The following is a 26,961-nucleotide window of genomic DNA, read 5'->3' as shown; positions in this document are numbered from 1 at the left end:
ACCAATGCCCCAGGACAGGACCACCCATGGGACCAGGTTATCAGGGACCCTGTGGGATGGGGTGGAATCTGGGAGGGTGAGCCTTATTCCCCCGGATGGGAGTGGGTGAGACAAGACTGGGGCCTCTACATCTCAGCGCCCCCCCAAACCCAGCAGTCATGTCAAGGGCAAACCAGTAAATCACATTACTTCATCCAGCTGAGCTCGGTTCTGTTGTTTGTATGGGGAGAGTCAAAGGAAGGTGACTGAGGGTGGCCCACTCAACTCTATTCCCCAGGCCAGGAAGCAGTAGGCAAGGGCCAGGAGTGGAGTTTAGAGTAAAAGTTCTCAGACCCAGTGGGAACATAAACTAGTAAACTCTCCTCAAGCTCCCAAAGAAAGAGGATTTGGGTCTTTGTCGGTTTTCACCCACAGTCACAGAACTGAAAGTCTGAAACTAGATACTCTCCAAAGGACAGTCACATCAATCTTCAGAGATGGGGTGTGAGAAAAGCCCACCCTTCTGCCAGCTTGTGATTTACAAAGGTGCATTCATTGAACAAACACTGAGCACATATGGGCCAGCTACACTTCTTCACGGTGGGGATATGGGAAGGAAAAGGCAGACAGGAGCCCTTGGCCCCAAGGTTTCCACTCTCGTTGGTCTTGAAATCCTGGACTCCCAGAGCTAACAGAAACCTGTGATACTCTCTAACTCCACCTCCTCAGGAAACACAAGCCCAAGGAGGAGAGGTGCTCACAGCCGGCCCTGTACTAGGGATTAACATAAAAACAAGAACAAATCTCATTGAAACTTCACAAACGTAAGTAAAACAATACCACCCCTATTTTACAGATGTGAAAACAGAGGCCCATAGAGCTCAAGCAATTGGCCCTAAATCATACCCTTAGCAGATGGAGAGAGAGCAATCAAACCCAGGATTCTTAACCAGTACCCGGCAGTTCTTCCACAATCTTCACAGTTACCCTCTACTGTCCCTTGGGCCCTCTGTCCCCTGGAGCCTGCCCAGCCAAGACTCACGTCCTCAGGTGAGTGGCAGCCAGGAGAAGTGGTGGTGTCAGTGTCGCTGCCACTATTTATTTGCCTTTTGGTGTCGGTTGCTCCTGTACCAACACCAGGGCTGTTGTGCTGATGATACTCTCAGCTGTGAAAAGAAGAGCAGTGATACTCATGAGAACTACAAGCCCCCTACAGTCACGTCCTACTTTACAGGTTTTTGTGTTTTTTTAAATTTGTTGTTGTTGTTGTTTTGAGATGGAGTCTCAGGATTCTTAACCAGTACCTGGCAGTTCTTCCACAATCTTCACAGCTACCCTCTACTGTCCCTTGGGCCCTCTGTCCCCTGGAGTCTGCCCAGCCAAGACTCACGTCCTCAGGTGAGTGGCAGCCAGGAGAAGTGGTGGTGTCAGTGTCGCTGCCACTGTTTATTTGCCTTTTGGTGTCGGTTGCTCCTGTACCAACACCAGGGCTGTTGTGCTGATGATAATCTCTCAGCTGTGAAAAGAAGAGCAGTGATACTCATGAGAACTACAAGCCCCTACAGTCACGTCCTACTTTGCAGGTTTTTTTTTTTTTCTTTGTTGTTGTTGTTGTTTTGAGATGGAGTCTCACTCTCTTACAAGTCTGGAGTGCAGTGATGCAATCTCAGCTCACCGCAATCCTTCAAGTGATTCTCCTGCCTCAGCCTCCTCAGTAGCTGGGACTACAGGCGCATAACACCATGCCCAGCTAATTTTTGTATTTTTTGTAGACAAGGGGGTTTCATCATGTTGGCCAGGTTGCTTGAGATCTCTTGACCTCATGATCTGCCCGCCTCGGCCTCCCAAATTGCTGGCATTACAGGAGTGGGCCATCACGCCCAGCCCCTACTTCACAGGTTTTACAAAATACTTGTGTTTTTGTAATTTTTGCATGGTAGTGCGATCTCGGCTCACTGCAACCTTCGCCCCCCAGGTTCAAGCCTCCTGAGTAGCTGGGACTACAGGCGTGTGCCTGTAATTTTTGTGTTACCACCAGGCCTAGCTAATTTTTGTGTTTTTCATAGACAAGGGGGTTTTATCATGGTGGCCAGGATGGTCTCGATCTTTTGACCTCGTGATCCTCCCGCCTCGGCCTCCCAAAGTGCTGGGATTACAGGTGTGAGCCACCACGCCCGGCCCCTACTTCACAGATTTTCCAAAATACTCTTATAGAGCATCTGATTTAACGCCACCAACAACTGTACGAGGTGTTGTCTCAATCAGTGACTGAGAGGGACTGATGCCATGGCTAAAACCAAGGTAATAATGGAACTTAAACTCAGTCTTCTGACTCCGACCTCTGGGATTTTGCCACAGATCAGCAGTTGCCAAGGACCAAAACCAGAGGCAGTGGTAGAAAAGTCAATACAAAGTAGGCAGGAACTGTACACCGTGTGGTTTAGAGCCAGACATCCTCACACGTCTGTTAGTGTTAAGAAGTGCACTGGTACCTCTCCAACTTTTACATCAGTGTATCCTCATGGCAGAAGGCAGCCTTTCTGTTAAATCTGAGAATTAAACAGAAGAAGACAACCCAAGCCTCATTTCAGAGACAAGTCTGGTATACTCTTAGAAGTCCATGTGACTCTCATCCCTAAGTCCACTAATGTTTTGTCTCTCTCAAGAGAATCAAGGGACACCGATGCTTCAGAAAGATGCCCCATATTTACCCTGTGGCACTCAAAGTACCCCAGGTTGAGATGAGGTGAGGAAGGTTCAAGCTGTCGAGTTCAGATTCCCAAGATCTATTCAGAGAAGAGAAGCAGATCTCACTCCAGAAACCACTGACTGAAGGGCACTCTGGCCCCAGAACCATGGAGAATTCAACTATAAGGTGGAGAACTCAGAAAAAATGTTAAAGTCTCTGGAGAATAGAAGCCTGGGAGAAAACCAAACCAAAGCAAGCCCATTCTCCCATCACTGCTCAGAGACACTGTCAACGTTCTGAGTGCACAGGGGAGGTGCAGGCCTTTCACACTGTCAAAGTCTGTGTAAAGGGAGTGAGGCAGCCTGAAACCTCTCACTCCTAGGTCCCACGGCCCCCATTTCTCTTCCAGCTGAAAATCTCTGCTGCCACCAGAGGAACCAAAAACAGAGCAAGAACAGTTAGGGGACTGGGTCCTAAGATCAGGCCAGTCTAGTGGCAGTAATGACAGTTCCTGGGGGACTGTGACGTCAGTACATTCCACTTCTCCGTGGGGTAGGGGGGACACATCAGTGTGATGCCCGAGTTGCCACTTTGAGATGGGGTGGGGGCGCAGGGCCGGAACGCAGGTCCTTGGAGACACAAGCCCAAACAGCCCACAGAGCTCAGACTTAGGGTGGCAGGAGATGAGGGCTGAGTATGGAGCGGGAGCACCAGGAGTCACCTGCCCAAAGTCACCCTGAGGCAACTGGTGAGAGCAGGTGCCAGGGGACCCAGGTCCTTGGACATTCGAGCCCAAAGAGCCCAGGGAGGGCTTGGGGCAGCAAGAGGTGAGGGCAGAGTACAGAGTGAGGAGCCCCGGGAGTCACCGGCTCAAAGTCACCCTGGGGTGACTGGTGAAAGCAGGAGCAGGACCGCTGACAGCGTGGGGCTGGCTGACAAGATTTTGGTGCAGGGAGCCCAGAGGCACTGGGGAGCCAGCCTGGTGTGCCTCAGGAGTGGCACAGACTCTGGCAGGAGTTCTCCTGTCAGATAGGGCCTGGGGCTGGGTTGGGAGGCTGCCACCTGGTGCATTTTACCTTTTCCTTGGCTTCCGCCCATTTGCTCTCCGTGGTTTCTTTGGCTATCTCAGGGTGGGGAGGGACGTGGGGCTTGCGAGGGAGGTCGAATCCAGGAGGGAAGTCGAGTCGGGGAGGGAAGTCGAGTAGGGGAGGGAAGTCGAGTCGGGGAGGGAAGTGGGGTTGGGGAGGGATGTGGGGTTGGGGAGGGATGTGGGGCTGGGGAGGGATGTGGGCTTGGGGAGGGACCTGGGGTTGGGGAGGGACGTGCAGTTGGGGCCACATTGGCGTGCTACAGAAGAGGACAGTCAGATACCTCCTGTCACCCTACCACGCAGTTGTGTGACTGAGCCAGAGGAGGCGTAACCAGGGCCTCACTAGAACCCAGAATATGGGTGTGGCCTGAATGCTTCAAGCTCATTGGTCAATGAGAAAGATAAAAGGGAATGGAGGCGTGGCCAGGCAGTGACGTGTCATGAGGGACCTGTGGTGTCACAATGAAGGCTGCCCATGCACCAGCTGCCCCCACCCACTCCAGGAGAGGGACAGGGCTGGGTTTCACTTGAAAAACTTTAAAACTTTATTACCTCAAATCCATAGCATGCTTGACGATGACCAGACTGTATTATCCAACATTCCAATGAGATGAAATAATCACAATGATTTTTTTTTTTTTTGGAAAAAGTTTCTTTTAGTCTACATTTTTAATTTTTTTTTTTTTTTTTTTTTTTTTTTTAAAGATACACGTCTACGGGGCCCGGTGGCTCACGTCTGTAATTGCAGCACTTTGGGAGGCTGATGCGGGAGAACCATGAGGTCAAGAGATCGAGACCATCCTGGCCAACATGGTGAAATCCCGTCTCTACTAAAATACAAAAATTAGCTGGGCATGGTGCCGCACACCTGTAGTCCCAGCTACTCGGGAGGCTGAGGCAGGAGAAATGCCTGAACCCAGGAGGCGGAGGTTGCAGTGAGCTGAGACTGCGTCACTGAACCCCAGCCTGGGGCCTAGTGACAGAGCAAAACTCTGTCTTAAAAAAAAGAAAAACAAGAAAAGAAAAAAAAAAAAACACGTCTAACATCTTTAAAAACACAAAGCTTTTGAGCCGGGCATGTAATTACAGGTGGCTCATGCCTGTAATCCCAGCACTTTGGGAGGCTGAGGTGGGTGGATCACCTGAGGTCAGGAGTTCAAGACCAGCCTGGCCAACATGATGAAACCTTATCTATACTAAAAATACAAAAACTAGCTGGGCATGGTGGCGGGAGCCTGTAATCCCAGCTGCTTGGGAAACTGAGGCAGGAGAATCGCTTGAACCCAAGAAGTGGAGGTTGCAGTGAGCCAAAATCGTGCCACTGCACTTCGGCCTGGGCAACGGAATGAGACTCTGTCTCAAAATAAATAAATACACAAAGCTTTCCACTTAGTAAGCATTCAAAGCTCTTTACCGGTTTAAAACAAATACAAATACAAGATCCTCCTAAAGTAAGGCTGAATGCTAAGAGTTTGAGACCAGCCTGAGCAACATAGTGAGACCCCATCTCTACAAAAGAAGTTAAAAAATCAGCCAGGCATGGTGGCACACATCTGTAGTGCCAGCTACACAGGAGGCTGAGGAGATAGGATTGCTTGAGTCCAGGAGTTCGAGGTTACCATGGGCTGTGACTGTACCACTGAACTCCAGCCTGGGTGACAAAGCAAGACCCTGTCTCTATTAAACACAGAGCCACGCACCACAAAAAAACACAGAATGCTGGCCCCGTCGCACAATTTGTGATTTATTTTTTGCCATCACTGTTTCTTGCTTCCTGCCCTCTGACTTTTAGAGGTGGGTAGCCTTGGGATCCTCCCAGCTCTGGACATCATCATCCCAGCTAGAGGCATGGAGCCTCCTAATCATAGGGAAAGAGACAGTTGTATAAGATGCTCCTTAAGCCAGGCACGGTGGCCCACGCCAGTAATCCCAGCACTTTGGGATGCTGAGGCAGGAGGATCACTTGAGGTCAGGAGTTTGAGATCAGCCTGGACAACATGGCGAAATCTCATCTCTACTAAAAATACCAAAGGAAAAATAATTAGCCTGGTGTGGTGGCACATGCCAGTAGTCCCTGCTACTGGGGAGGCTGAGGCATGGGAAACACTTGAACACAGGAGGCAGAGGCTGCAGTGAGCTGAGATGGCGCCACTGCACTCCAGCTTGGGTGACAGAGCAACACTCTTGTCTCAGGAAAAAAAAAAAGGGCTCCTTAAATTCAAACTGGCTTCCGGCCTCAGCTCCACTGGTCACCATTCAGCTACTTTGTATCTCTAAGTCTTGGTTTCTTTAAATTAAAAAGGAAGTTAGTGTTTTCCTCACAGAGGTGCTGAGGATTAAATGAGATAGTAGTGGAAAGCATTAGGCATGTAGCACACTTAGCACACTCAGTCTCAAAAAAATAATGCACTGTTCTTTATTTGATGTTTTTCTACTTTTTTAAAGTAAGCGTTTATTGCCATAAACTTCCCTCTTAGCACTGCTTTTGTGTATCCCGAAGGTTTTGGTACATTGTTTCCATTATCATTTGTTTCAAGAAATGTTTCAATTTCCTTCTTATGGATGGAGATAAATCCCCTCTAAAACATACTCTGTCTCAAGTAGAGACTAACTATAAAGATTGGAAGGAAAAACAAGGAAGGGAAAAATTTCAATACATCCACACACGTAAACATGCATATATATTTGTAGCCCTCCGGCTATTTGGTTTATAAGAAGAAAATTATCTCTAAAATAATTAGTTGACCATTGGAAAGAAAAAAAATCTTGTACCCTCAGTAAAAGCAGTGACTCTTGGCAAGCAAAAGTGGCTTTACGATAAGTTCCCTACCAGCTTGTCAAACCAGACTAATGCTCCCAAGGCACACTTGCTACAAATATTGACGCCACTAATTTACAGAGCCACATGGCCTGGAGATGGAAGCATCCTCAGGGAATGGTCTGCTGTCAAAGGCTGTCCCCTTAATGGGCTTTTACTACCGCGTGTTTGATTCGCTTCATATACACACAAGCAGGTTGCATTTTATTTTTTTCTTTGAGACGGAGTCTTGCTCTGTCTTCCAGGCTGGAGTGCAGTGGCATGATCTCAGCTCACTGCAACCTCAAATTCCTTTCATAAGTGATCTTCCACCCTCAGCCTCTCAAGTAGCTGAGACTACAGGTGCAGGCTCTACATTCCGCTAATAATATTTTTATTTTTGTCGAGACAGGATCTTGCTATGTTGCCATGCTGATCTTGATCTCTTGGCCTCAAGAGATCCTCCCACCTCAGCCTCCCAAAGTGTTAAGATTACAGGTGTGAGCTACCACATGCCAAGTCATTCATCTTTTTTTTTTTTTTTTTTTTTTTGAGACAGAGTCTTGTTCTGTCGCCCGGGCTGGATTGCAGTGGCATGATCTTGGCTCGCCGCAACCTCCAGCTCCTGGATTCAAGCAATCCTCATGCCTGGCTAATTTTTATATTTTTAGTAGAGATGGGGTTTCACCGTGTTGGCCAGGCTGGTCTTAAACTCCTGACCTCAAGTGATCCACCTGCCTCAGCCTCCCAAAGTGCTAGGATTACAGGCATGAGCCACAATGCCCAGCTCACTAATAATTTTTAAAATGTAAATGAAAGCATATATATGTACACACACACATATCCACACATAATATTTATCCTATGGTATTGGGTATGGGCAAAATCTTTTAAATGTATAATTCACAATGGTGTTGCTAAGAAAATAATTACTTTCATACTGTTGGTTATAGTATAAATCAGAATATAACATATAGGGGCCCTTCGCGGTGGCTCACGCCTGTAATCCCAGCACTTTGGGTGGCCAAGGCGGGTGGATCACGAGGTCAAGAGATCAAGACCATCCTGGTCAAAATGGTGAAACCCTGTCTCTACTAAAAATACAAAAAATTAGCTGGGCATGCTGGCGCGTGCCTGTAATCCCAGCTACTCAGGAGGCTGAGGCAGGAGAATTGCCTGAACCCAGGAGGCGGAGGTTGTGGTGAGCCGAGATCGCACCATTGCACTCCAGCCTGGGTAACAAGAGCGAAACTCTGTCTCAAAAAAAAAAAAAAAGGAAAGAGAAAAGAATATAACATATAGATGTTATCACAAAACTATGCCAAGTTATGTACAAGAATGTTTATTACAGCAATATTTATAACCAAAAAAAAAGAAAAGCAGTCCAATCATTTAAATGTTTGTATCCATTGAGTAATAGTGGGGCGGCTGGTGGGACCAATAATGAGAATGAGCTTCAGACAACTCAAAGAACTCCACCCTTCCCCAGCATTCCTGTCAGAGGAAGCATGCGGCTGTGTCTGTGACTTGAAGGCCCTGTGGAAACTCACAAGGCGAGGCTCATTCTTCCCATGTCCTTTCTCTTTGCTGCCTCCATACCTATAAGGACAATCTTGGCCGGGCGCAGTAGCTCACTCCTGTAATCCCAGCACTTTGGGAGGCTGAGGCGGGTGGATCACAAGGTCAGGAGTTCAAGCCCAGCGTGGCCAACATGGTGAAACCCCGTCTCTACTAAAATTACAAAAATTAGCTGAGCATGGTGGCTCATGCCTGTAATCCCAGCTACTCCAGAGGCTGAGGCAGGAGAATTGCTTGAACTGGGACCCAGGAGGCAGAGGTTGCAGTGAGTTGAGATCGTGCCACTGCACTCCAGCCTGGGCTACAGAGTAAGACTCCGCCTCAATGCTTTCACACCGAAATAAATGAGGCCTGGGATAGATTGTTCCAGTATTCCTGCTGCCTGGAAACTTGGTGAGACCCCAGCCTGGAGTCAGTCCCCGCCCCCATCCTCTTCCCCAGGAGGGGCTGACCAGCTTGGAGTCGGGTGAAGCCCTGCAATGCAGCTCCGACTCTGGATCTGAACCCCTCACCTGTACCCAGTCCCTGCCCCAGCTTCTCTTTGCCAATCTTTGCTGAAGCATCTGGGCTCCCATTGTGCTTATGAATCAACCTACGATCTGTGACGGAAGGGCCCAGCTGGACACAACACAACACCTTATCTGAACAGCTGGTCAGTGGTGGGAATGGAAGGCAGAGTGTAAGGCTGATAAGACAGACCACTGGGGTCAAGACGGCCTTGAAGTGCTCCTGAACTATTTTTCTTTTCAGTCAGCCAGCACAACCTTTACTAAGGGCCTCCTCATATCTGGGAACCGTGACATGAGCTGTGATGCATGGGGTGGGGGGATCAAAGCAGGTACAGTCCTATGAAAGAAGGACAGAGGAGAGAGAGAAAATTGCTAATCATGTGAGTAAACAAAGGATTGCAAGCTGCGGTGAAGTCAGGAGGCCAGTGCAGGCTGGCATGGGCATGCAGCCCTCAGGATCGTGCCCAGTGGGGTGGCAGTAGGAGGATTTCCTGGAGAGCCGAGGGCCCTGTAGGAAGTGCTCTCTGGCCAGGAGCCCCCAGCACTGAGAAGGCTGTGAGTGGGGCCATCATGGAGCGGTGGGGAGCTGGGCCAGTGGCCTCCCTTCCCTGCCTGCGGAGGCTGGTGTGGTGGGGAGAGCCTGTGCCAGCCCATTTGGAACTACCAGCCTCCAAGGCCTGGCTTTCTGTGGGGAGTGGCTTTGACAAGATGGTCTCTGAGAAAGTGTCAAAGAGGCCACAGCAGCGAGAAAGCAACCCTGTGGCAGGGGAACAATGCCGCAAAGCCTTTGCCCTGGAAACCCTAAGGCGGCTTCCTGGGATCACTAAATTCTGTGTAAAGGGCTCCAGGAATGCTTCCAAGACAGGCAATCAGACCCAGGGAGATGAGCCTGGACCCAGCACAGTCACTGGTGCAGGGTGAGGGTGGAGAGCGGGGACACTGGGGAGGAGGTGGGGGCACAGAGCCCAGGGCACGGCAGTGGAGGAGGAGCAGGAGGGGTGGGCTCCACCGTGAGAGCCTGCACACTTCCTCCAGGAAGCCCTCCCTGCAGCTTTTCTCTCCACTGGGGAACCACCTGTCATCTGCCCTAATGCAGGCATCAGGGTTGTCCTTGTCACTCAGCACTCCAGTCCCTTAGGCCTGGCCAGACAGCAGCACTGGGGCCTCGCCCAGTGGAGCAGGCACTCAACTATGCTTCTGGGAGAGGAATGCATGCAGGTGCCCTGAGCCCTCTCCTTTTTCCGGTGCTGGGTGGCATCTGCTCTTGGATCTGGGATGATCCTCTATAGGCCTGGACTGGGGGTACTGACGGGGAGAAGGATAGGCATGGGGTGGCGGGTATGACTCACAGGTGCCACTACTCTGCTCAGGAGCAGCAGCGAAGGATGGCTGGGCAGATTGTACAGGGGCCTTACCTCATCTGGGTGGCCTCCTGCAGGGTCTCTGGCTGAACCCCAAGGCTGGGGTCACAGTACCATCACCGCCTGGGTCTCTGTCATCCCATACTACAGAAATATAGCAATGGATTTTTTCTTGTTCTAAGTCATTCTTTACTTGTGATTCACTTTTGTATATTTATAAGACTTTCTTCCATGTAAATAAATGGACATATTTGAAGATACTATGTCAGTGGGGCCAGGTATGGTGGCTCACGCCTGTAATCCCAGCACTTTGAGAGGCCGAGGTGGGTGGATCACCTGAGGTCAGGAGTTCAAGACCAGCCTGACCAACACGGAGAAACCCGTCTTTACTGAAAATACAAAATTAGCCAGGTATGGTGGCCCATGCCTGTTAATCCCAGCTACTTGGGAGAATTGCTTGAACCTGGGAGGCAGAGGTTTCAGTGAGCTGAGATCGTGCCATTGAACACCAGCCTGGGCAACAGGAGCGAAACTCCATCTCAAGAAAATAAAATGGCAGTGGTTCTTAATCTCAGCACATCTTGACATGATATCTTGACTTAGACCAGCCCATTGCATGGGTGGGCACCTGTCCTGTGTATTGTACAATGTTTAACAACATCCCTGAACCCCGCCCACCAGATGCTGGTAGCATCACTCCCGTAAGTTTGGACAGCCAAAAACATCTGCAGACGTTACCAGATCATTGCAAAATCAGCCCCAGTTGAGAACCACTGATATACAAGGTCAGGCCCCAAGTTCTCAGATGAGACTAAGAAATATGGTTCTCTTTGCATAAGCCAAGCACAAGCAGGACTGAAGAACAGGAGAGGTGAATGGGGAGCCTGGGGTGAGGTCATTCAGGTCACGGTCTCCAGCCCAGGGAGAAGCCACATTGTGCAGCTGTCCTTAAGAGTCCCCACGTGTGGCTCACCAGGGCCATCAGGCGGGCTCCCACAGTGTGGAACGTTACTGTGCAGCCCAGCACTAGCCATGGTTGCAGCTGCTCCTCAGGCGCCCTCCGCACCGTGGACCCCTCTGCAGCACTGGCCCCAGCACAGGTCTGTGTCACCCCACATGCCAGCCAGTCCAGCCTCGGAAGGGAGCTCTCGAAAAAGCTCCCTGAGGCCAGGCATAGTGGCTCATGCCTGTAATCCCAGCACTTTGGGAGGCCGAGGCAGGAGGATCACGAGGTCAGGAGTTCAAGACTAGCCTGGCCAACATGATGAAACCCGGTCTCTACTGAAGATACAAATAATTAGCTGGGTGTGGTGGCAGATGCCTGTAATCCCAGCGACTCGGAGGCTGAGGCAGGAGAATTGCTTGAACTCAGGAGGTGGAGGTTGTAGTCAGTCGAGATTGTACCACTGCACTCCAGCCTGAGTGACAGAGTAAGACTCTGTCTCAAAAAAAAAAAAAAAAAAGAAAAAGCTCCCTGAGCCATTACTGCCACGTACTTTATGCACATAATTGCTTCAGTTCCTTCTTGGACATGTTCTACGGCTCCAGGGGAGCTGCTCACATCAGCTTGTTTCAGGAACCGAAACAGGCACTGTGTTAATGAACGCTGCTGCTCTTTCTGGAACCCCACAGCTTCGTTCCTTCCCAGTACTTACAGCTATGACAAATAACCACCATGATTCTCACTGTATCAGTGAGGACTCTTATTTTATTTATTTATTTAGAGACAGAGTCTCCCTCTGTTGCCCAGGCTGGAGTTTAGTGGAACGATCTCAGCTCACTGCAACCTCTACCTCCCAGGTTCAAACAATTCTTCTGCCTCAGCCTCCTGAGTAGCTGGGATTACAGGCGCACACTACCACGTCCAGTTAATTTTTGTATTTTTAGTAGAGATGGGGTTTCACCATGTTGGTCAGGCTGGTCTTGAACTCCTGACCTCGTGATCCGCCCACCTCGGCCTCCCAAAGTGCTGGGATTACAGGCGTGAACCACCTTGCCCAGCCTGAGGACTCTTAAGGTTACACGAGATGGGAGCTCAACTTGAGCTGACTTAAGTAACCGAAAAGTCTAGGGCAGGGAGATCAGGCAGGGCTGGACCCAGAGCCACGGATGCTGTCCACCTTCAGCTCCGCTTCCCTCTGCCATAGCCTCACTCTCCTGCAGGCCCCCTAACAGGGAAGCTCCAGGCTCTAATGGTCCTTGCTGCCTACAAGCTCATTGGAGAGAGGGCTGCCTTGCCAGTACTTCCAGTGAAGTCCTGGGGTGGAATCTTAAGGGCTTGGGTCGAGTAGCCACCCCTCAGCTGAGCCCTGGAGTTAAGGGGATGGAATACATGGAGCGGCCACCTGCTGGGATTATAAGCGTGAGCTACTACACCTAGCCACAATTCTTAAAAGAATAAATAATACTTAGTCCAAACGCAAAACAATTACAATATGACTTTTAAACAAAAATGACTTCAGCATTTTTATGAAGAAAAAAAGGAATAAGAGTTTGATTTGCAGAAGGCTCTTTTCTAGTTCAGATAGCTTTGGGTTGCAAGATGTGTCATACTTTACTTCGAAGCCTTAATTGATATACATGTATCTTATACAGGTATTTCGTTGTTAAATTTGTTCTTTTCATACAGTTGAATTCTAAAGAGAAAACCTTTTTCTAAAACCTGATGTTTATGCTTTCTCCCATTTCTTCTGTGCCCATTGTGGCACTATACCAGGTTTTATCATTGATGCTACTGAGATGTTATCATTGATGTTACTAAGAATTTCTGGCATTTTTGAAGACCTTTACATTTTACAAGTGTAGATTAGGGAGGCTAGGAATGGTTTCTTACCATGTTCCTTAGTGTTTAGCAAAGCCGTCAACATTGTGGGAAGTTTGTGTAGTGGCTGATTAAACTGGACCATGGACTGCACGTGTTTATACCCTCTTCTGCCCAATTTTGAGTTGGAGGGATAGCCTTTAGAATGCAGGGCAGCTTGACCGGTTCAGTCAACAAGAACTTCAGCAATCTTGAAGGCCAAAAATAAAATTTTCAGATTCCTGTCTAGATGGGCGGGAAAGAGACTTTGGATATACCTTAGGGCCTAATGTGGGGTGTGGGCCGAGATGTCACAGGTCTCTGGGGTGTTTCTCAGGCTGCTGCTTCCGGGTGCCCATGACCTCATCACCACTTTCAGCCTTGGCGGTCGGCGCGGGTGAACGAGAGCATTGCTTCTGACCCTGCTGGAGCTCCTCGATGAAAGCCATGACGCGCCTTGCAGAAAACGCGTTCCGCCTTCCGTGGAAGCAACGCCCAGGCACGCGGTGACAGCCGTGACCATGCTGTTTGCAGTGAAGGAAACAACTGCCAGGTATCGACTCTGCCGGCCTTTCCAGTCGCACTCATGCGTGGGGCTCATGCGTGGCTTGTCGAGAAGCAACTGGACAGGTCTCTTTAGGAGAGCTTTAGTGCACAGGGGCTTTCTCCTGGGGGGCGAATTTTGCCGGACCTTGGATAAAAACAACAGGAAGGCTCGCAAGGCAGCGGAAACTGTCTTCCAAGTTACTTGGGTTACCCGGCTTTTCCTTCCGCGATTGGGGTCGGACCCCGGCCGCTCGCCCCGCTCCTTCCCCCGCCGGGCCCCGCCCCGCCCCGCCCCGCCCCGCCCCGCCCCGCCGGGCCCCGCCCCCGTCGGGCCGGACATGCTCAGTGGTCCGGGCCAGCAGGTTTGCGTGGCCGTTGAGTTGCCGGCGTCGGCTAAGTCAGCCGACGCCGCGTTCCTGGGCGGCCGCCGGTTCCCGGGAAGTTACGTGCGGAAGCCAGCTTCTGAGGAGACGCTGGGAGGCCACGGGTGCTGCCGAGGGGCGGGCGGGGCCGACGCGGCCCGGCTGCGAGAGCTGGGGGAGGCCGAGCGGGTGGCCGCGCTCGGAGGGAGGCGCCGGTCGGGTGCGCCCCGTGGAGAAGACCCGGGCGGGGCGGGCGCTTCCCGGACTTTCGTCCGAGTTGAATTCCCTCCCCGTGGGCCGGGCTCTTCCGGCCGCCTCCGCCCCTGCCCCGCTCGCTCTCGGGAGTTGTTTATTTGGGCTGTGTCGTGAGGAGCGGGCGGGCCGGCGGCGCGGAGTTTCGGGTCCGAGGAGCCTCGCGCGGCGCTGGAGAGAGACAAGATGTCCGCCAGAGCCGCGGCCGCCAAGGTGAGCGCCTCCGCGGCCGCCAGGGCCGTACGGGGCCGAGCGCCGCCGCCCGCCCCTCGGCATCGGGCCCTTGTCCCGCCCTCCCCCTCGGCTACTGCCGGGGCGGCGGGGTGGGCTGGGCTGGCGCCGGGCCGCGGGCCGCGGGGAGCCCCTCGGGCGGGGGCGGCGGGGGAGGGGGCTGCGGGGCGCCCGCCGCCGTCCCGGGCAGGTGCATCGCTGCGGGTGCCTGTGCCTGACTGCGGCTCACCGAGGGCGGGGACGCGCAACAGGTCCTGCGCAAAGAAATTCGGCTCTGGTGAGGGTTCTGCGGCGACCGTGAGCGGGCCCCTGCGGGCCAGGGCTTGGGGTGCCACCTTCAGCTGGCCGGGAGCTGCTGTCTCTGGAGGAGTGGTTGGTCTCCGGTGAAACCCTGTAGTTTCGATCTGATGTCACTCCCTGCGGTATGCGCACGCCAGCGATAAGGCTTTGAGACTGCAGAGCATTCAGCTCAGCCTGTGAGGCGTAGTAGGTCGGGTTTTCTTTTATGCTGTATCACTTACTTAAGGTAACTTTGAAAAAAGCCAACCTCTTAACACTTTTAATAATTTAACTTGAATTAAACTTTCACAAGTAATACTTTTCCTACGAATGGAGAATAAGTTGAGCTCTTAAAAATTACGAAAGACCCTTGGATTCAGCCAAAAAAAGTAACACTTTTCCTACGTGCTCTGAAGTATGCCATTTTTCCAGTGCTTTGAAACTAGCTTATATATTACATTAAAAAGCCTAAGTTCCTAAAAAAAAAAAAAAGCTAGAATCCTCCTCCCATTTTTGTATATTAATTTTTTTTATCATAAAGTAGTACTTGTTATTCCAAACAATTAGAGAAATACAGAAATGTGAAGAGTAAAAATATCCCCTTTAAAAAGAGAAAATCAATTCATTAGTTCAAATAGTATCGAGATACTTGGACAGGTAGTGGTTTCATGTGTGTATATTTGTTTGAAATGCTTACTCGTAACATCTGGGAGCGGGAATAGTATGCCTCTGCAACTTTTGAACTCTCACGGAAGCTTGTTTGCTGGCTGGAAGAAGCTAGCAGTTACACTTAATAATGAATTCTTTTAAGGGATATAGTATTCTTCGTTTAAGAAAAATTTAACTTGTATCTTTTTGACCTTGAATTGAGAAAGAACAATCTAAAGGTAAAACTTAATCCAGAGATTTAGGAGAAAAGGCAACATTTTGTTTTGGTTTTAAAATAAGCTCCCATTATTTGCCTTTTCTGGGGCTTCCTTTCCTAAGAGGAAAGACTTTGTTTCCATATTACACAGAACGTCACTTTGTTCCTGAAGTGTGATCTCTGGTACTTGATATGCGGGACAACACACTTTTAAAAGGTTACTTCATGGGCCGGGCGCGGTGGCTCAAGCCTGTAATCCCAGCACTTTGGGAGGCCGAGGCGGGTGGATCACGAGGTCAAGAGATCCAGACCATCCTGGTCAACATTGTGAAACCCCATCTCTACTAATGCAAAAAAAATTAGCTGGGCATGGTGGCGCGTGCCTGTAATCCCAGCTACTCAGGAGGCTGAGGCAGGAGAATTGCCTGAACCCGGGAGGCGGAGGTTGCGGTGAGCCGAGATCGCGCCATTGCACTCCAGCCTGGGTAAGGAGAGCGAAACTCCGTCTCAAAAAAAAAAAAAAAAAAAAAAAAAAAGAGGACAAATAAAAGGTTACTTCAAGTATGGAGAGAAACACGTTTTCAGTGGTTTGCCGAAGTAAGGTGATTTAGTAGTAGGAGGAGTACTTATCCTCTTGAATTACAGTATTGAGATTTGTATGGCATATTGAAAAGCATCGCTGGTTAAATATTATATTGTAGGGACTTTTTGCATTCTAAATATTTACGAGTAAAATGCAAGTTGAAAACTTATTTTTTAACATGCTGTATTATGGAGCCACCTCAGAATTTTATATAGAGTAAAACAGGCCATAAATAAGAGAGTGAAATGAAACAATATTCAGTGACCTGTTTGCCCAGGTCACATTTAATTTTTGAAGGTGATTAAAATGCTTACTAAGAGCCAGGCTGGAGTCAATACTTTACATATGATGCTTTTGTTTTCCCCACCCCCCTCAGTTTAAAAAAAAAAAAGCAACATTAATTTTTCAACTTATTATTTGTTTTGTTTTGTTTTAGCATGCTAGTTTCGAAAATTAATAAGCCAGTGCTTTGATTCCGTTTTCTCTGTAATGGTGGAGTAGTTTGTCATCCTATGAATATGCTGCTGTTTCGATTATCTTTGCTTTATTGACAGACATTTGTTTCCGGGATTCTGCTGTTGCAATAGTAGCCTTTATATATCTGTACACATATATTATTACTGCATATCAGATTCTTAAAAATGGAATTGCCGAGGCAAAGGGTATGTGCAATTTAAATTCTGATATATACCGGTAAATCTTTCTCTAATAAAACTACCTAGGAATAAATGTAACAAATATTGGTGAGCTACTGGAATCTTAATGAAGGACGTAAAGTGCAATCTGAATACATGAGATGAAACAGAGTATTTTCTGGATGGAGCTAGTCACTATTGTAGAATTTACGAATTTTCTTGAAGTCAGTGTCTTCTAGTGTGGTGGTGTAGAAAACTTGACATATTGATAAGAAAACCTGTCTTATAAAATCATAGCCACAAAATTTTGGAAAAAGAAGGTCCTATCAGGAAACTTGTTAGAAATTTAAAGCACCATGTCAGTTTAGGAACCAGGGAGTCCAGAAACATCTGTGCATTTGTGGGCTTTTAGTAAGTATGATCATCAGTATTAATGTATGTCATATTGTTTTAGGTGCTTAATTTATTTAATTCTCAGAGTAAACCTATGAAGTGAACGATTCTCTTTCCTTTTTGGTGAAGAAATTGAAACAGATACAATAACTTTTAAGTTCACTTAGCCAGCAAGTGGGGAAACTACGACTATGTGGTAAAAATAATATTATAGACTATTGGAGAAAGAATGGGTTGTTCAGTACATGGTCCTAGGACTATTGGTTATCCATTTTTAAAAAATGTTTTCTGCCTCATAGCCTAAAAAAATCAAAGGAAATCTAAATGACAAACAATAAAAAAAATTACAAAATAGTAGAAGAAAATGTAGAATACTACTTTAATGTATATTTATTTATATATACCTAGATTGAAAATAATTCTCTCTGCATGATACTAAAGAAGTAATAAAGGCAGACTTATCACTTGAGATCAGGAGTTCGAGGCCAGCCTGGCCAACATGGCAAAACCACATTGCTGCTAAAAATACAAAAATTAGCTAGACATGGTTGGGTGTTCCTGTAATCCCAGCTACTTGGGAAGCTAAAGCAGGAGAATTACTTCAACTTGGGAGGCAGAGGTTGCAGTGAACTGAGATTGCGCCATTGCACTCCAGCCTGGGCAACAAAGTGAGACTCAGTCTCAAAAAACGAAAAGTAATAAAGGGAAAAGTGTTTTTATGTGTGTGATACATATCTGCATTTGCAATCAGAATTTTGTTTACTGGTGTACTTGATATAAGATTATCAGAAAGTTGAAAAGAATTAGGGTGGTTCTCTGCCTCACCAAACAACTGTTTAAATATGTAAGACAATGGTGTGAATCATTATAAGGAACAGTTTCATTGGCTGATTGACAGAGTGGCTGAAGGAAGTTTCAGTAGCTTCTGTGTTTTCAACCTGTTAACCTATGGATGAAGCAATAAAGTTTTAAGATTGTGCTGTTGTGTACGCTTATTAGATTTTGCTGCATACTTAAGTGTTTGTTTTTGTTAAGTCTTGGGAATATTAGTATTCCCCGCTGTGGTTATCTGAAATTAAAATGTAGGTTAGTATGAAAATGATTTATGTCATTTTTTACTGTTACACCATTGATTTACATGATTCCCAGGAATTGATTTATTGTATCAAGTGGAGCACAGTGGGTTTTTTTTTTTTTTTTTTTAACTTTAAGTTCCAGGATGGATACATGTGCAGAATGTTCAGGTTTGTTACATAGGTATACATGTGCCATGATGGTTTGCTGCACCTATCAATCTATCATCTAGGTTTTAAGCCCCGAATGCGTTAGGTATTTGTTCTAAATGCTCTCTTTCCCCTTGCCCCCCACCCTGCAACAGAACCCAGGCCCTGGTGTATTGTTCCCTTCCCTCTGTCCATGTGTTCTCATTGTTCAGCTATCAGTTATGAGTAAGAACATTGGGTTTTGGTTTTCTGTTCTGGTGTTAGTTTGTTGAGGATTATGGCTTCCAGTTTCATCCATGTCCCTGCAAAGGACATGATGTCATTCTTTTTTATGGCTGCATAGTATTCCATGGTGTATATATGTACCACATTTTCTTTATCTAGTGTATCATTAATGGGCATTTGGGTTGGTTCCATGTCTTAGCTTTTACAAATAGTGCTGCAGTAAACATATGTGTGCATGTGTCTTTATATTAGAATGATTTATATTCCTTTGGGTATATACCCAGCAGTGGGATTGCTGGGTCAAATGGCATTTCTGGTTCCGGGTCCTTGAGGAATTGCCATACCGTCTTCCGCAGTGGTTTAACTAATTTACGTTTCCACCAACCTTGTAAAAGTGTTCCTGTTTCTCCGCAGCTTTGCCAGCATCTGTTGTTTCCTGACTTTTTAATAATTGCCATTCTGACTTGCATGAGATAGTATCTTATTGTAGTTTTGATTTGCATTTCTGTAATGATTAGTGATGATGAGCATTTTTTCATATGTCTGTTGGCCGAATAAATGCCTCCCTTTTTTTGGCTGCATAAGTGGCTTCTTTTGAAAGGTGTCTGTTCATATCTTTTGCCCACTTTTTGATGGGCTTGTTTGTTTTCTTGTAAATTTGTTTACGTTCCATGTAGATTCTTGATATTAGACGTTTGTCAGAAGGGTGGATTGCAAAAATTTTCTCCCATTCTGTAGGTTGCCTGTTCAGTCTGATGAGAGTTTCTTTTGCTGTGCAGAAGCTCTTTAGTTTAGTTAGAATCCCATTTGTCAATTTTAACTTTTGTTGCAATTGCTTTTGTTGTTTTCATCGTGAAGTCTTTGCCCACGCCTATGTCCTGAGTGGTATTGCCTAAGTTTTCTTCTAGGATTTTTGTGGTTTTGGGTTTTACATTTAAGTCTTTAATCTTTCTTGAGTTAATTTGTGTATACAGTGGGATTTTCTTGATACCTTAACATTTTCGAAACCTTAAGAACTGCAGAAAATGGCCAAGCTAATGAATAAAAATTAATGACAAAAATCAGTCGTTACATATAGGGATTGTTTCGTGAGTGAGTGATACAATATAGTCAGTATAGTTTCGTTGTTGTTTTTGAGACGGAGTTTTGCTCTGTGGCCCAGACTGGAGTGCAGTGGCAGAATCTTGGCTCACTGCAACTTCTGCCTCCTGGGTTCAAGCGATTCTGCCTCAGTCCCCCAGGTAGCTGGGACTACAGGCACGTGCCACCACGCCCAGCTAGTTTTTCTATTTTTAGTAGAGACAGTGTGTCCCCATATTCACCAGGCTGGTGTCATGAACTCCTTACCTTGTGATCCGCTTGCTTCGGCTTCCCAAAGTGCTGGGATTATAGCGGTGAGCCACCGAGTCTGGCCACCAATATAGTTTTAATTTTGATATTCACTGATAAATGCATACTTGCTTCATACGGTTTTGAAAGTAAAAAATTCACCGTGATTTATGAGAAGGCACTGAAGTTTGGCTCCCAACTTTTAATGATCCTCACTGTAGTAATAATTTTTGTGTTAGTGTGTTTGGCATTTTAGACAGTCATGGTTAAGGCTTTAATTTATATAGTTGGCTGATAATTCTAACTATATTTTACAACTCCGAAATTTGTTTCAGGACAGCTTCATAAGACAGTTATGTTTCAAACTATATTGTCCCCCTTCCAGGTTAAATATTGGCACAAATTACATTGTACTATTAATAAGGAAAGACACCAGTTGGCCAGGCGTGGTGGCTCACGCCTGTAATCCCAGCACTTTGGGAGGCTAAGGCGGGCATATCACCTGAGGTTGGGAGTTCAAGACCAGCATGACCAACATGGCAAAACCCTGTCTCTACTAAAAATACAAAAATTAGCCGCGGGGGGTAGCACATTCTGTAAACCCAGCTACTCAGGAGACTGAGGCAGGAGAATCATTTGAACCCAGGAAGCAGAGGTTGCAGTGAGATTGCACCACTGCACTCCAGCCTGGGCAACAGAGGGACACTGTCTCAAAAAAAAAAAGGAAAGACACCAATAAGTAATGAGGTTGAAACCCGTCTGTAGCGCAGTATATGTAGTACTGCTTCCTGTTTGATTTGAAGGAAAATAATTACAGTAGTTCCACTCCCATTTTCTTTCCCCCTCAATCCTGGAAACAAGGTCTGGCTCTGACTTTTACTTGCTCTTTAATCTCTTTTCTATTTAGAGACCAAATGTAAACTTTGTACAGTTCTAAGAATAAAACTCTGTATAAATATGATAAATCACCATGCTGCAAGGAAAATGTCTTTAAAAATAATAGTTTTGGTGGAAAATTTGGAGATGTAATCCTGTTGCTTGACATACCCCTGATAACATAAAAATTCACTTTACCGAAAGACCCCGAGTCCAGCTGTAAATTCCTGTGTAGTGCCACCCATCTCTGACTGCTCAGTCATTGCTCATTTCAGGCCTGCCTGAAAGCATTCGTGTGCTCAGTGTTGTGAATGACTGAGTGTTGTAGTAGCTGAAGACAAGCTAGTGGAATGAGCACAGTTATTTTTAATTAGTAGAGTTTTGATCATATGTTAAATAAGAAGATAGTCTATGTCTAGAATGATACTCGACTGAAACTTGCTTTGCACCTCTGAATTTTGAAAGCAAATCTTGAAAAACCTTTTTACTTTAACAACTTGTAGTCTTGTAGAAAGAAATAGACACTAGGATAGTTTACAGATTTTAAAGTTAATCCTATAAAACTGGTATGTTGCAGTATTTCGTGCATAAGGCAGCACAAAAAATAAGTCTTTTGCTGTCTCTGACCTGGAGTGCTGCTTTATTTATTTATTGCAGAGAAGAGTGGCTTCAGGTTGCTCCTTTATGGGTTAGCCAGGTGCTTTATTTCCATTCCTCTTAAACAGATAAATTCTTAATAATGAGAAGTATGTGGCGAATATGTGGGTAGGGAGTTTTATAGCCTAAAAATTGATGAAAATAAATGGACTCTGAATGGTTGCCTATACCACAAGAACACTGCTTTAGATCATGAGAACACCAATATTACCAAACTTTGTGCTGTATACACCATTTGAAGTGTGATAACATGTACCGTGACTGTCATATATGTAGTGTTCAATACTGAATCTCAGGTGGTTCTTACTTTGGGATAGATCAGGAGATTTTTTTTATTAGTTTGTGTTGTGGGTATATTATTTATTTATTTATTTATTTATTTTTTATTAGTTTGTGTTGTGGGTATATTTCAGTTGTATATCAAGAATGACCTAAATTCTTTGTGCTGGCAGAATACTGGGGAGTGAGTTAACTGATGAATGATCTCAATTCTAGTTTATCATGTCCAGAAAGGAGGTAAAACAGAAGCTCATATTACTTTCTGTGGATTCTAATTAGTAACATAAGATTAGTATATACCTGGTTTAACTAAATTTTTTTTGATTTATTGAAATATTTTTTGCTTTTTTTTTTTTTAATGTACATTTCCAAAGATTGAAAAGTTCATTTTTCTTCTTGGTTATCTTAGGAATTGTCATTCTTTTGGAATTGTCACTATCTTAGAGATTATACAACAGTTTCTGATAACTGAATATCACAAGTTAACATAAGATTAGCTTACTTAATTCAGTATGTAATTTTAAAATTCAGGAGTATACCGGTAATGACTAATTCTTTTTGATAGCTTAACAAATATTAAATGCATACGTTTTCTTTGGGATCTGTATCCTGTTGTTTGGGATCCCTATCCTCTAGAAACTTCCAGTTTTCAACTCCTGTATGCTGTAATGATCACCTTGTGAAATGTGTAACTCATTGTTCAAGAAACAAAGGATTTGCATTGTTTACTCTTAAAAATATAAGCAAACTTATGGTCATCCTGTAATAACAGAGCCTTCTGGTGTGCTCTTTGTTGGAGGAGGTGGCAGAGTCATTATCTAGAGCCTAGGCTTGCTGTTCAGCAGAGTTTCTGTATTTTTCCTTGTTAATATTTTTAAATGTTTGTTTGAATTGAATCTGGTTACATTCAGTAAATGTTTTCTGCATATGTTAGGTATAAATATCTCAATAAGAGGGACACGTTAAGAAATATAAAGTAATTGGGCTTAAATACTTAATTCCTTGAATATACTGACAAGGCAAATGGACACTATACTAGCTGTTACTGTTTACACGTAGGGTCCAAGAAGCTCACGAAATATGTAACAGTTTGGATTCCTAAAGCTGAATTTTACATTCAACAGATATTTGTTGGTTACCTCCTATGTACCAGTCACTGTTGTAGGTGCTGGAAATAGAGCAGTGAACACATCTCTGTACCTGTAAGAGTGTTTTAATGGTGTGGGTAGAGAGCAGCAAATAAAATTCTGTCCATAATGATAAGTGCTAGAATCCCTAACATGCCTTCTCTGGGTCATGTCCTCCCTCCCTCAAAGATTACATCGTCTTGTCTTCTAGGGTTCTCATTTTCAAGTTTTTCTTATAGTTACCACCTAATTCTGCATTCTGAAAGCCTTAGTTTTGACTGTCTCTGAACTTTGCACATAGAGAATCTTGTAGTGTGAATTCTGCCGTGTATGGCTTCTTTTGCTCAGCATTATGTTTGTAAGGTGATCTATGCTGTGGATAACTGTAGCTCATGAGTTTTCATTCTGTTCTTATACTTCATGGGATTCCATTGTATGAGGCCTTTACTATATTGGCTTTGGAAGAGAATGGTTTCAGTTAGACTTTTGTGGCTTTTTGGAGAAAATGTTGTATATGTTTGAGGGGCAAGAATTAGGTATTTGTTATCAGACAGTCATTGGAGTACCAACAGCGGAGTAAAAGATAGTAAACTGCTTTTGGTGGTCCTGTGATTATCTTGAAAAATCAAGTTGGTCTTAGTTTTGAGGATATTTTTTGTCTTAAGATCTTAACTCTATCATACTAAAGTATGTTTTAGTAGTAAATTTTAAAGTATGTTTTAGTAGTAAGATACCCACTTAACTGACTGATCAGATCACCAAAAGCCACAATCAGGAGAAATACATGAATTTGGCAAAAACGTGTCTGCCTTTCAAAATATAATTGTAGGAAATTTTTCCTGGTAATATGTAAAGGTACTAAGAAAGATTTATTTACTGATTTTTCTAACAGTGGTAAATACTGGAGTATTAATACTTACTGGAGTGTTCAATACAGAAGTACACTATTTTGATAATGTATCACCTATAAAAATCAAGTCAGTAGCCATGGCAGGTAGGCTTACATTTTTGTTATGAGTGTAAGAAATATGTGTCATAACAAACAGTAGCTCCTAACATTGCATGCTGACTCTGTGACAGATACCAAGCTAAGTGTTTTATGTGCATGACCCCATTTAATCTTCAGAATTCTGTTGGATACTACGATGATCTCTGTTTTTGCAGGTGAGGGATCTGAGGTTAAATTTACTTGCCTTAAGTAATGATACATCTACTTACATGCTCTATAATTCCTACATTACATCCTTATATGTTTTTGTGTTAAAAGAGAGCATCAGGGAGAAGAGTATGGAATGGCGTTAGGTGAGTCTTAGAACAGAGAAGCAGCATGAATCATGAAAGCTGTAAGAGAGGGCACTGGGCCATCAGAGCACAAGGCAGTTTGTCTAAAGGAAGCAGCTTTTGCTCAGCTCCAGCTGATTGTTGTCTTGGAAGAAGACAGGCCAGATCTCCCAGTTTTTCAAAAGAGGTTGTAAATCTGGATTTTCATGTAAATTACCCTGACTTAAGTCTTGCTAGTTGACTTAGTTTTTTATATCTTTTTATTGTGAAGTATATTACCATGTGTACAAAAGTACATAAAGCAAATATACATTAATGAATTATGAACACTTGTGTAAACACCATTCACCTGTCAGCAGGCCAGATCCTGCACAGAGAAGTCAAGTAAGCTAAGGACTGAAAAGATTATCATTGAGCAACCTTTAGGTTTTACTAACTATGTGAGTTTAGGCTCTGGAATCTGAATCCTGAGTCTGCCACTAAATGGCTGTTTTCTCATCTGTACACAAAATGCAAATCTGAAAATGCAAACAGGACCCATCTCAGGGTGGTTGTGGGCTCAGCACATACTAAGCTATTATGTTAGCTGTGTCTTCTAAAAACATTTTAAGGGAAGCTCATTTTAATATCAGAGAGGAGGCATATAGGAATTTTATTTATTTGTGGACAAAAGTTGGCCGTAGATTATGTAGGATGTTTATTCATTCACTTATTTATTTTGGACAGAGATCAGCCTGTAGGTTAGTAGTTTTCAGCCCAGCAAGATGTTTCGTGATTTCAGAAGAAAGATTCATATATTCATTTATTTATTTATTTCAGGACATAGATCAGCCTGTAGGTTAGTAGTTTTCAGCCCAGCAAGATGTTTTATAGTTTCAGAGGAAGGTTCCTTGGGTTCCTGAGATACTTTTGAAAAAATTATTACAATGGCATTAAGTAAGAGATACAGTCTTTAGCCTGATGGGTTAGGCAATAAAGATGAAAGACTATTCCAAATCCAGGATACCTGGCTCAGTTTGGATATCTACCTAGTATGGTGAATGGTTGATTAGCAAGTAGTTTATTCAGCTTTGATCTGCTGAGCACCTCAGGTCTTTCTACTTGTTTTATCTGTACTTTCAACCATTTATATTCTCCCTCCCCCTACCCATCCCCAGTAATCCTCCCGTCCTCCGGATCTCTGGATTCCTGTAATAGCCTCCTAAGTAGTGTCAAAACTCCCTCTTCCCCTTACAATCTGTTTTTCTAAAATAATCTTTTCAAAATCCAAGTTTGATTAGTTTCTCTTCCTCCCCTCCCCCCCGCCGCCAACAACACATACACGGGAACACTCATCCTGAAATTCCTAGGCTGCTTAATTACCTTTAGAGGAAAAGATCAAATTCTTAATATAGTCAGTAAGCTCCTAGTAGGTTATTTGGCCCCTGCCTACCCCTTTAGCCTCATCGTGTATCTTTTTCCTTCTTACTCCCTGTTCTGAAAATGTGCTTTCCTCTTTTTAGTTCCTAGCAGGTGTACTTCCTGCCAGCTTTCTCTTTGAGTTCCTCATGGCACTTTTTCCTTCCTTCGTAGTACTTATTTAAACTTGTGATTATATATTTAGTCGTGGAGTTTTGCGATCATCTGGTTCTCCTGCTAGGCTATAAGCTCCATGAGAACAAAGGTCATAGTAGTTGTGTCCGATTATTCGCACAGTTTAACACAGTGTAAACTAAGTTAGTTTGCTGTGTACTATAGTTTAGCACATAGTAAACTCTCAAACATTATTTGAATGAATGAGAGATGCTCCTTGCACATGCTGTTTTTTCTACCCGGAAAGCTTCCCACCTCCGTCTCTCATACACTTCATAGCTATCCCTCATTCTTTTCCTCAAGGACTTTGCCCAGAGCTAAGAAACTGGGTCAAAACTCTGTGCTTTGAACTCTGTGTATCCCTTTTCAGCACTTATGACAACCTGTACTTAGTTCTCTGCTATTATTTGATTAATATCTGATACCCCTTCTAGACAAGAGCTGCCTTTTTAATTCTGTTATTCACTTTCTGGTAATGTTAGACCACCTTATATTCAGCTTAGAAAGCAGCAGAAGATACTAATCCATCTCCAGGACTGGTTGCATTTTTCTTACTATTCTGAAAGGGGAAGCAGTTGCTGGAATAGCCAACTCATGGAAATATTGCTTAACATCCTTGCATCATGATAGCAGCATTCTTGGTTTGGGTCTTTCCTAAAGCAGTAATTAATTTCTAGTCTCCTCAAGTTACCTTCTTTTATGTGGAAAAATTTCAAACCCATAGAAAAGTGGATGTGGGGACTATAATGAATTCCCATGTCCCTGTCACCCAGTACAGTTATTAATTTATGGTGAGTCTCATTTCATCTGTCCTTCATTCATTGTGTCCTCCCTTCCCATTATTTTGAAGCAAATGTCAGGTGTCTTCTGTTAATACAGGTTGAACATCCCAAATATGAAATCCTCCAAAATCCATAACTTTTTGAGCACTGACATAATGCTCAAAGAAGATTCTTTTTGGCACATTTCAGATCTCAGATTTTTGGATTTTACATGTTCAACTGATATAATGCAAATATTAAAAAAAAAAACCCTGAAATTGGACACACTTAACGGTTCTAAGCATTTCATAGAAGAGATAGAATACTCAACCTATATTCGAGTATATATCTCTAAAAGATGTCTTTTTTTAAAGAACTATAACTGTATTATCATTAGCACACATAAAATAAACTCCAAATATTTAGTGTTGTCTAATTGTCTTAAATATTAACTGTCCTTGATAAGGTCTCTTACTGTGATTGTTTAACATATCCTTTTGGTATATGAGGTCCCCCATTTTTCTTTCTCTTTCCCCTCTTCCTTTGCAGCTTTATCGGTTGAGAAACAGGATTGTTTGTAGAACTTTTCACAGTATGGATTTTGGTGTTTGCTTCCCTGTGGTGGTTGGTCCACTATATTTCCTGTAAATTTTGGTTAACTGGAGCTAGAGCAATTCTGTTT

The 26,961-nt window shown here is 44.8% G+C and overlaps 1 pseudogene; it reads left to right on the top strand.

Annotated features, from left to right (window-relative positions):
- The first annotated feature begins 14,081 nt into the window (after positions 1–14,081).
- Positions 14,082–26,961, top strand: part of LOC105709185 (amyloid-beta A4 precursor protein-binding family A member 2-like) — a 40,903-nt pseudogene continuing 28,023 nt past the window's right edge.

Source organism: Aotus nancymaae, unplaced genomic scaffold (assembly GCF_030222135.1).
Source record: "Aotus nancymaae isolate 86718 unplaced genomic scaffold, 86718_ANA_hifiasm-v0.15.2.pri h1tg000014l, whole genome shotgun sequence".
Classification (NCBI taxonomy): domain Eukaryota; kingdom Metazoa; phylum Chordata; class Mammalia; order Primates; family Aotidae; genus Aotus; species Aotus nancymaae.
This window is presented reverse-complemented; position numbering and strand designations above follow the sequence as displayed.